General features: G+C 44.5%; 1 protein-coding gene across 1 annotated transcript in view; it reads left to right on the top strand.

The window, feature by feature from the left end:
• The first annotated feature begins 235 nt into the window (after nucleotides 1-235).
• LOC115115078 (signal-induced proliferation-associated 1-like protein 1) overlaps nucleotides 236-11864 on the top strand; it is a 246264-nt gene continuing 234635 nt past the window's right edge. The window contains exon 1 of the mRNA XM_065009423.1: nucleotides 236-476. The gene's annotated coding sequence lies outside the window, so the exon portion shown is untranslated. The remainder of the gene's footprint in view (nucleotides 477-11864) is intronic.

Here is an 11864-nt window from a genome sequence, read left to right as displayed (position 1 = left end):
AAGAAATCTGAAATACCACCCCAGTTGCCATTGAATTGGTGGGATTCATTGCCTTCTCCGTTACACAGCAGTTTAGCTGGCTGCTGTTGCCAGAGCAACGGAACCGTCTCTCTTTCTTTCTCTCTCTCTCTCTCTCTCCATCCTTTTTCGCGTTATTTCCCTTCCTGTTTATCGCGAGAGTTGCTGCAGCGTTAAAGAGTTGACTTGCAGTGACCTCGTCTCTCCAGCAGCTGCAGCGCGACCGAGGCGGAGGCTGTCAAGCAACTTTGTGTATGAACTTCCAAGTTTTGAACGATAGCAAAAGGAAGGAGAAACTGGAGTAAAGGGAACAACGGATAAGAAAAGACAATACTATTTTGACGTTTTTGTCGTGGTGAAAATCTAGAGACTCGACGCTCACCTTGTGGCCAAACATTGTGATAGAGGTTTTCCTGGAATCTGTGTCTCTGAGAACGGCGGAGGTGGGGAGAGGAAAGGTGAGTTTTCTGCTCCGGTTTTATTAATGACATCGCATGCCATGATGCACACTGCTGTGGCGAGGTGGAGAAAATATTCCGTTATTTTCAGAAAGCCCACGGCTGTGTATTTGTGGTATGAGCTATACAGTTAGCTCATATAAATGTACATACAATTACTGTTCAATTGAAATCAGTTAATAAAGGTAGATAAAACAAACGTTAAGTTGAGGAGTAGCTGAAAATTGGGGGTGAAAAGTTTAGTTACGACGAAAGATGCACGTTGTGTTGTATTCATTCATTTGCTAGCCATGCATAACATCAAATCTATCGGCGACACACTGATGCAGATATATTTTGGACGTGTCTCCTGAAACAGACCTTCGCACATCGAATCAAGTTGAATAATCTGATTTTCGCGACAATTGTTTTCCCATCTCTCTCTCTCTCTCTCTCTCTCTCCTTCACAACAAGATGACCACGCGTTGCTGCTGGCTGACTTGAACTAGCTGTCCCCTTGGTTTGGGAATCATGGCATTGTGGGGGCAACTCGATATTGTTTAGCACAATTTGATCGCTCATAATAACTAGCAGGTAGATTTGTTTTGTTTTATGCCAATCATATATAATAACGTTAGTGATATTGAAAGAATAGGTATGACGTCTTTGTATATTCATTGAATTGAAAATCTTCCCAGAAAATTCATATCGCACATTTCAGAACCCTTTAGTCCAAGTTATATCATGCTCGCAGGAAAGTTTACCCCCAGTCATTTAGTTGTCAGTCAGAAATGTGGACAACGATGGCCGTTGACAATAACAGGAACCAGAGGTTAGATAAACATCATAACCATTTGTTTGATGCCTAATAGTGATTTTTGGGTAATGGAACATTGCCACAGGGCCTCTTCTTGGGTTTACATAGCTTCACCTGGCCACCTCACCTGGCCATCACTGGTATGGGTGTAACGACGTACCCCCAGGTGCCCCTAAAGCCCGTACTGTAGGTAGGTATGGAATAAGAAGATTTGTATAGGGAAATAACCATATAATTAGAATACTAATAATACCAGTAGTAATTTAGTAGTCTCTCTATGGAAACATCCACATCACAAACTACTTGATCTCTCTATTTGACATCACTTATTTAGCCTCCTTATTTGTTGTCACTTCTGTTTGTGTCAACCCCCCCTTTCTTTTTTTAAGACATCATTCTTCATTGAAGGCGGATCTTTGATGGATATGATGGTTGACCATTTTTGCATCACTATTTCTCGTCTGCAGGGTGCGTGGGTGGTGTTCTCATGCATTGTTGAGAAGACAAGCCAAGGCAGCAGAAGGGTGTGTGGGTGATTTTTGAGGGGCTGGTCTTTGAGGGGAGGGGGGGGTTGTTCTAAAATCATTGGAATGTAGGAGTGAATAAGCAACAGTCACTTCAGTCAGATGAGACTTGTTTTACAGTAGTGGATACTGTTGCTCAAAAAAATCACAAAATAGACTTGTTATTTATAGGAATATATTCCACAAGGCACTGCTTGCTCTCATGGTGTTTTCATATGTGTGTCATGCTTACACCTGGTTGTGATGGTCAGGGGGATGATGTAATCACCACAACGGCACAGAACGGTAATTTGTTAGCCCCCCTCCAGTGCCTTGCCCTCCCTGTGTGTTACTGGTGGGTTGTCCACCTGTGGCGTGCAGCCTCTCTCCTCAGGGGATGGACACACGCGGTCGTAACAGCCTCTAAATGGATATGTCAACAGGAGCCCATCTGTATTCATTTGTCAGACTAGTGGTTTGAGTGGTGTGGTTGGTTCAGCAGTGATTGGTTCAACATGTCTGGTTTTGAGAGAGGATTGAAAAACAACGTAGCAGATAGATTGCTTTTAGATGCCGTCTGTTGTGTGCTGCCTGTTTGCGTCAAAATCCTAACACATTTGCAAGTGAACATCTCATCTTCTCTGCTGTCGTCAGTCTCATAATGCCAAGGCTGCCTGAGATCTGGGCTTTGTCCCAAATGGCAAACCTATGACAGGGATGGGCAACTGGCGGCCCACGTAAAATTACAAATACAATGCCTTCAAAGTATTCACACCCCTTTTTCCACTTTTAAAACAAAAAACCTTCAAATAAATAGTTTTGACGGTATTGAAAAACCATCCTGTGGCTTTTTCCAAATATCCAAGTATACAATATATACGGTATACTGCCAAAGCCTAATCGATACACCCAGTCACGACAAAGGTACAGGTGTCCTTCCTAACTCAGTTGCTGGAGAGGAAGGAAACCACTTAGGGGTTTCACCATGTGGCCAATGGTGACTTTAAAAACAGTTACTGAGTTTAATGTCTGTGATAGGAGACAACTGAGGATGAATCAACAACATTGTAGTTACTCCACAATACTAACCTAAATGACAGACTGAAAAGGAAGCTTTTACATTTATAAAAATATTGTTTTTGCAACGAGGCACTAAGTAATACTGCAAAAAAATGTGGCAACGCTATTCACTTTTTGTCCATAGTTCAAAGTGTTTTATACAACACATTACTGAATACCACTCCCCATATTTTCAAGCATAGTGGTGGCTGCATCATGTTATGGGTATGCTTGTACTCATTAAGGACTGTATCCAGGTTTTTCAGGATAAAAACATTAATGAAATGGAGCTAATCACCGGCAAAATCCTAGAGGAGAACCTGGTTTCAGTCTGCTTTCTACCAAACACTGGGAGATGAATTCCCCTTTCAGCATGACGACAACCTTAAACACAAGGCCAAATATACGCTGGAGTTGCTTATCAAGGAGACAGTGAATGCTTCTGTTTGACTTAAATCTGCTTGAATCTATGGCAAGACTTGAAAGTGATTTGTCTAGCAATGATCAACAACCATAGCTTGAATAAAAAAATGTACAAATATTGTACATCCAGGTGTGCAAAGCTCTTTATTTATTTATTTAACCAGGTAGGCAAGTTGAGAACAAGTTCTCATTTACAATTGTGACCTGGCCAAGATAAAGCAAAGCAGTTCGACACAAACAACAACATGGAGTAAAACAACCACGGTCAATAATACTGTAGAAACATAAGTCTATATACAATGTGAGCAGAGGAGGTGAGATAAGGGAGGTAAAGGGAGACTCGTAGAGACTTACCCACAAAGACTCACAGCTGTAATCGTTGCCAAAGGTGATTCTAACTTGTATTGACTCGGGATGTGAATACTGGGATAGTTCTGTATTTAATTTTTTTTCAATAAATTAGCAAATGTCTGAACACGTTTTCACTGACATTATGATGTATTGTGTGTGTTGATGAGTGAGAAAATATATATTCAATACATTGTGAATTCGCGCTGTAACACAACTAAATGTCAAGGGGTATGAATAATTTTCTCAAGTGTGTGTGTGTGTGTGTGTGTGTGTGTGTGTGTGTGTCTAAAGGTTCTCAGTCACGGTCTCAACTTCCTGTTGAGAGATAGAATAGTAGAATACACATGGTGCATATTTGAACATTTGGGGTGTGCATCAGCGGCAACAACATTTTGCTTAGTGCCGGCTCGGACTGCTGCATGTCTGGGTTCGTTACGTCAGGGTTCAGACCAGCCATTGTGGGAAGGAAGGTTTAAACATGGCCTTACATCACCATCCACATACAGTACACATTCCATACCACTGTGAAACGCAATCCATAACATATAATCATGATTGTCTACATGGCTGACCCCCCCCCCGACCCCTGACCCAAGAAAAAAACCCAATAACTTTAACAATCAGACCACGAAACCAATTTACAAAGAACGGAGCAGGAAACACATCTTCTGATTTTATTATAATCTCTCCTACAGTAACTCTTCCCTCAATTGCGGTTACTTGACAGAGACTGTTGATTTTTTTTTTTTAAAGGAGCAAGATAATCTTTTTTTCTCGAGTGTAAAACTGGATGAGGGCCTATTAAATGATCCTGTACAAAGAGGATCTCCTCTGTAGCCACTCCACTGCCGAGCCACCCAGAAACTTTAAGCATTTACAGTAGAGACGTCCCATTCCCTAACCTCCGTACTCCGTGAGGACCGGAGATTTTTATGGCTGGAGGGTAAATATGGATGACACGGGCAGCATAACACAAGAGGAGAAGGGGGGAAGGGGGTGAGGAAAGGAGTCAAGGAATGAGGAGAAGGGGGAAGGAGGTGAGGAAAGGGGTCAAGGAATGAGGAGAAGGGGGTGAGGAAAGGAGTCAAGGAATGAGAAGAGAGATACATGGGGTATCATAAGTACACCCATTAGATTTCTTCACATTGTGTTACAAAGTGGGATTAAAATGGATTGAATTATTTATTTTTTTGCCCACAATCTATATACAAAACACTAATATACATTGATTTAGATAAGTATTCACCCCAAGTTTTAAGATGGATTAGTTGTATGTATGGGATACACATGGTGAACAAAAATGCTTACTTCCATTTCCCCATTGAGTAAATCAATATATTTCTGGCAAATCAGACCATAACTCTATTCTTCTGCTTCCTGCTTACAAGCAAAAACTCAAAACAGGAAGTACCGGTGACGCACTCAATACAGAAGTGGTCCGATGAAGCGGATGCTAAGCAACAGCACTGTTTCGCGAGTACAGACTGGAATATGCTCCGGGATTCATCCGATTTAACATTGAGTTTACCACATCAGTCACCGGCTTCATTAAGAAGTGATTGGACGACATCGTCGCCACAGTGACTTCACATACAGTGCATTCAGAAAGTATTCAGACCCCTTCCCGTTGGACTTTTTCCACATTTTGTTACATTACAGCCTTATTCAAAAATGTGTAAAATATTTTTTTACCCTCATCAATCTACATACACAATACCCCATAATGACAAAGTGAAAACAGGTTTTTACAAATTTTTGCAAATGTATAAAAACACAAACGGATTGCTTTTGAATTAATTTGACCTTTTAATAAAAAAAAAAAATGTATTTAACCAGGTAGGCTAGTTGAGAACAAGTTCTCATTTACAACTGCAACCTGGCCAAGATAAAGCGTAGCAATTCGACACATACAACAACACACAGTTACACATGGAATAAACAAAACATACAGTTAATAATACAGTAGAACAATTATTAACTTGGCAAGTCAGTTAAGAACAAATTCTTATTTTCAATGACTGCCTTGGAACAGTGGGTTAACTGGTCTAGGAACAGTGGGTTAACTGGTCTAGGAACAGTGGGTTAACTGGTCTAGGAACAGTGGGTTAACTGGTCTAGGAACAGTGGGTTAACTGGTCTAGGAACAGTGGGTTAACTGGTCTAGGAACAGTGGGTTAACTGGTCTAGGAACAGTGGGTTAACTGGTCTGGGAACAGTGGGTTAACTGGTCTGGGAACAGTGGGTTAACTGGCCTGGGAACAGTGGGTTAACTGGCCTAGGAACAGTGGGTTAACTGGCCTAGGAACAGTGGGTTAACTGGCCTAGGAACAGTGGGTTAACTGGCCTAGGAACAGTGGGTTAACTGGCCTAGGAACAGTGTGTTAACTGGCCTAGGAACAGTGGGTTAACTGGTCTAGGAACAGTGGGTTAACTGGTCTAGGAACAGTGGGTTAACTGGTCTAGGAACAGTGGGTTAACTGGTCTAGGAACAGTGGGTTAACTGGTCTAGGAACAGTGGGTTAACTGGTCTAGGAACAGTGGGTTAACTGCCTTGTTCAACGGCAGGAGGACAGATTTTTTTTTTTTACCTTGTCAGCTCGGGGATTCGATCTTGCAGCCTTTTGGTTACTAGTCCAATGCTCTAACCACTAGGCTACCTGGAAATAAGGTTTCAGACCCTTTGCTATAAGACTCGAAATTGAGCTCAGGTGCATCCTGTTTCCATTGATCATCCTTGAGATGTTTCTACAACTTGATTGGAAATCCACCTGTAGTAAATTCAATTGATTGGACATGATTTGGAAAGGCACACACCTGTCTATATAAGGTCCTGCAGTTGACAGTGCATGTCAGAGCAAAAACCAAGCCACGAGGTCGAAGGAATTGTCCGTAGAGCTCCGAGACAGGATTGTGTCGAGGCATAGCTCTGGGGAAGGGTACCAAACAATGTCGGCAGCATTGAAGGTCCCCAAGAACACAATGGCCCCCATAATTTTTAAATGGAAAAAGTTTAGAACCACCAAGACTCTTCCGAGAGCTGGCCGTCCGGCCGAACTGAGAAATCAGGGGGAGAAGGACATTGGTCAGGGAGGTGACCAAGCACCCATGGTGACTCTGAGCTCAAGAGTTCCTCTGTGGAGATGGTTGTCCTTCTGGCAGGTTCTTCCATCCCTGCAGCACTCCACCAATCAGACTTTTTATAGTAGAGTGGCCATATGGAAGTCACTCCTCAGTAAAAGGCACATGCCAGCCCACTTGGAGTTTGCCAAAATGCACCTAAAGGACTCTCAGACCATGAGAAACAAGATTCTCTGGAATTTATTCTGAAGAATAAACTCTTTGGCCTGAATGCCAAGTGTCACATCTGGAGGAAACCTGGCACCATCCCCACGGTGAAGCATGGTGGTGGCAGCATCATGCTGGGAGGATGTTTTTCAGTGGCAGGGACTGGGAGACTAGTCAGGATCAAGGGAAAGATGAATGGAGCAAAGTACATAGATCCTTGATGAAAACCGGCTCCAGAGCACTCAGGACCTCCGACTGGGGCGAAGGTTCACCTTCCAACAGGACAACGACTCTAAGCGCACAGCCAAGGCAACGCAGGAGTGGCTTCGGGACAAGTCTCTGAATGTCCTTGAGTGGCCCAGCCAAAACATCTCTGGAGAGACCTGAAAATAGCTGTGCAGCAACGCTCCCCATCCAACCTGACAGCGCTTGAGAGAATCTGCAGAGAAGAATGGGAGAAACTCTCCAAATACAGGTGTGCCAAGCTTGTAGCTTTATACCCAAGAAGATTTGAGGCTGTCGTCGCATTTTTAAACCTCATTATGGGGTATTAAGTGTAGATTGATGGGGGGGGGAAACAATCAATTTTAGAATAATGGGTTTGAATACTTTACAAATGCACTGTACACGGAAGAAGCCATGGATTACAGGCAACATCCACACTGAGCTAAAGGCTAAAGCTGCCGCTTTCATGGAGCGGGACACTAATCCGAATACTTATAAGAAATCCCGCTACGACCTCCGAGAAGCCATCAAACAGGCAAAGCGTCAATACAGGACTAAGATCAAAACCTACTGGACTGGCACTGATGCTCAACGGATGTGGCAGGGCTCGCAAACTATCACGGATTACAAAAGGAAACCCAGCCGCAAACTGCCCAGCAATGCTAAATGCCTTCTATGCTGGCTTCGACGCAAGCAACGCTGAACCATGCATGAGAGCACCAGCTGTTCCAGATGACTGTGTCATCTCGATCTCTGTAGCCGATGTGAGTAAGACGTTTTAAACAGGTTAACATTCGCAAGGACACGTATTCCGAGCATGCGCCTTCACTGACATTTTCTACCTATCCCTGACTTGCTCCCAATACCATCATCGCGTTTGGCAATGACGTGCCGGTGGTGGGGACTGATCACTGACAAAAGAAAAGGACTGGTAAGTAAGCATTTCACTATTGGTCTACACCTGTTGTTTATGAAATGTGACAAATACAATTATATTTGATGTTAGAAACAACGTTTTGGTAGCGAGTCTCTAAGAGCTTTGTACACCTGGATTGTGAAATATTTGTCCATTTAAAAAAAATAAAAAAATTGTAAGACATTCGCTGTCTTCTTGGTAAGCGACTCCAGTGTAGATTTGGCCTTGTGTTGTAGGTTATTGTCCTGCTGAAAGGGGAATTCCTCTCCCAGTGTCTAGTGGAAATCAGACTGAAGCAGGTTGTCCTATAGCATTTTGCCTGTGCTTAGCTCTATCCTGTTTCTGTTTATCCTGACAATCCCCAGTCTTTTGCTGATGTCAAGCATAACCACCCATATTGTGATGCAGTGATTTACCATATAAGGAGATGTGTTCGATTTGCCCCATATCGTGATGCAGTGATTTACCATATAAGGAGATGTGTTCGATTTGCCCCAAACATAAAGCTTTGCATTCAGGCCAAAAAATGTATTTTATTTGACGTGTTTTCTTGCAGTTTAACTTCAGTGCCTTGTTTCATACAGGATCCATGTATAGGAATATTTTGTATTATTTTCGTCATTTAGGTCGTTATTGTGGAGTAGCTACAATGTTGTTGATCCAGCCTCAGTTTTCTCCCATCGCAGCCATTAAACTCTGTAGCTTATTTAAAATCACCAATGACCTCATGGTGAACTCCCTGAACAGTTTCCTTCCATCACAGCCATTAAACTCTGTAGCTTATTTAAAATCACCAATGACCTCATGGTGAACTCCCTGAACAGTTTCCTTCCAGTTCTGCAGTTCAGTTCAGAAGGACGACTGTATCTTTGTTGTGTCTGGGGGGGGTTTAATACATCACCCACAACATCGCTATAAACTAGACCATGCTTATTCATGGTCTGATTTTGTTATTGTTACCCAACTACCAATCACTGGCCTTCTTTATGAGACTTTCAAAAAAGCTTCCAGGTCTTTTGTAGTTGAATCTGTGCTTCAAATGAATTCAATACTTGGGGACCTTACAGATGTTGTCTCTATGCAGGACTGAGGAAGGGGTAGCCTTGTCATTCAAAAATCATGTCAATCCCTATTATTCACACAAAGGAAGTCCATGTTTTTCAGATGGTTGAAATAAGTGTGGTTCAAAGGAGTAGTAAAGCTTTGTTTTACAATTAAAAATATAATTGTTATTTAATTTTTTAAAAATACGTCAATGGAGCCTCACCCGAACTGGTGTACTGCACTTCTCTGTTCCAGCAGAAGGGTGGGGAGGGGCGCGAGAGGAGCAGGGGGTGGGGCGCGAGAGGAGCAGGGGGTGGGGCGCGAGAGGAGCAGGGGAGGGGTGTGAGAGAGGAGCAGGGGAGGGGCGAGAGAGGGGGAGCAGGGGGAGGGGTGAGAGAGGGGAGCAGGGGAGGGGCGAGAGAGGGGAGCAGGGGGAGAGGGGAGCAGGGGGAGGGGTGAGAGAGGGGAGCAGGGGGAGGGGCGAGAGAGGGGAGCAGGGGGAGGGGTGAGGGGGAGCAGGGGGAGGGGTGAGAGAGGGGAGCAGGGGGAGGGGCGAGAGGGGGAGCAGGGGGAGGGGCGAGAGGGGAGCAGGGGAGGGGCGAGAGAGGAGCAGGGGAGGGGCGAGAGAGAGGAGTAGGGGAGGGGCGAGAGAGTGGAGCAGGGGGGGGTGTGAGAGAGGAGCAGGGGGAGGGGCGCGAGAGGAGCAGGGGGAGGGGCGAGAGAGAGGAGCAGGGGGAGGGGCGAGAGAGAGGAGCAGGGGGAGGGGCGAGAGAGGAGCAGGGGGAGGGGCGAGAGAGGAGCAGGGGGAGGGGTGAGAGAGAAAGTAGCCAAACTAACTCGTACTAGTTAGACAAACTTGTTGCTGCCGTAGGTCATAACATCTGGTAGTGTCTGTCTAGCTGGCTACGGTAGCTGTCTTTAAGCTAGCTGGCTACGGTAGCTGTCTTTAAGCTAGCTGGCTACGGTAGCTGTCTTTAAGCTAGCAGGCTACGGTAGCTCTCTTAATAAGCTAGCTGGCTACGGTAGCTCTCTTAATAAGCTAGCTGGCTACGGTAGCTCTCTTAATAAGCTAGCTGGCTACGGTAGCTCTCTTAATAAGCTAGCTGGCTACGGTAGCTCTCTTAATAAACTAGCTGGCTACGGTAGCTCTCTTAATAAGCTAGCTGGCTACGGTAGCTGTCTTAATTAGCCTTGCTACTTTAGCTAGCTTATTGAGGCCATTTTGCTATGCTCCCTGTAGGCAACTTGTGAAATGAAACAACAGCCTTCCTGTTGTTTGATCATTGTCGTATACTCCTTCTCATTTAGCCAACTTAATTCTGTAAATTTAATTCCATTTTGCATTAATTTATAAATCTCTCACTTCACTTGCTACACATGGAACCTCTGACCTTTTTAAAAACATGTATTTTAAAAAGGAAAAAACTCCATTCGATTATAACCATTCCCACCTCTAGTCCATGTAACATATTATGTAATTTGTTCAACCAAGTTTGACTCCTGACCTAAGTTGTGCTTGCCTGAACAAGGAGGTTGAATTCTTATGCAGCAACTATATTTTAGTTATTTAATTTAGGCCAGTCGTGTGAGAAACTCCTCATCATCCAAGAGGTCAGACAAGTGAAAAGGATGGTCAGTGTAGAACGTTAAGCTTGTCTCTCAATTAAAAGAAACGTGTCAATACTTTGCCCCTTGATAACCAGAGCACTTCTGTATGTTGTAAAAGAGTTACATGGTCACTGCCCATATCATTGGGTAGTGCAGAAAATACACGAGAGTTCAGGGAACTTGCTCTAACAAAGTTAACCATTTTCACTGTCGTGTTCAAAACATCTTTCAAGCTGTCAGGCATTCTCTTGGCAGCAAGAGCTTCTCGGTGGATGCTGCAGTGTACCCAAGAGCCTCTCGGTGGATGCTGCAGTGTACCCAAGAGCCTCTCGGTGGATGCTGCAGTGTACCCAAGAGCCTCTCGGTGGATGCTGCAGTGTACCCAAGAGCCTCTCGGTGGATGCTGCAGTGTACCCAAGAGCCTCTCGGTGGATGCTGCAGTGTACCCAAGAGCCTCTCGGTGGATGCTGCAGTGTACCCAAGAGCCTCTCGGTGGATGCTGCAGTGTACCCAAGAGCCTCTCGGTGGATGCTGCAGTGTACCCAAGAGCCTCTCGGTGGATGCTGCAGTGTACCCAAGAGCCTCTCGGTGGATGCTGCAGTGTACCCAAGAGCTTCTTGGTGGATGCTGCAGTGACCCAAGTGACGTCGGGAGCAACTGCTTGCACGCTCATTACCACTCCACTATGTCTCCCTGTCGTGGCTTTTGCGCGATCAGTACAGATAACAACACATCTTGACCACCAAATTCCATTTGACATCACAAAGCTGTCCAGTACTTTAAACATATCCTCTCCTGTTGTCCTGGTTTCCAGTGGTTTGCAGAAGAGGATGTCTTTTTTAATTGACCCCCCCCCCCCCGCCCGCCCGCCTGCCCGCCCGCCCCCCATAAACGTAACCGATATATACCAGGAGCTGTGCCAGTTCAGTCTTACTACTTAAAGTCCTCTTTATTCTCGCTCAAAAAAACTCCCGTGGCTTATTTTTCAAATTGTCATGTTTCGTTTTCTTAATGTCTGCGCAAGAGTGAAGGTTTCCTGTGAGAGAGTAACGGTTAATGTGATTGGATGTTAATTATTTGACTACCTGTATTTGACATTGTTGTTATTTCGCTGAATGGTTTCATTTGATTTTTGGTAGTGAAACGAGGCTACTCAGGTGAGGGGGTGGGGGGAACCT

The sequence above is a fragment of the Oncorhynchus nerka genome, linkage group LG24 (assembly GCF_034236695.1).
Source record: "Oncorhynchus nerka isolate Pitt River linkage group LG24, Oner_Uvic_2.0, whole genome shotgun sequence".
NCBI lineage: Eukaryota > Metazoa > Chordata > Actinopteri > Salmoniformes > Salmonidae > Oncorhynchus > Oncorhynchus nerka.
The sequence above is the reverse complement of the archived record's forward strand: the minus strand, read 5'-3'. Positions and strand labels throughout refer to the sequence as shown.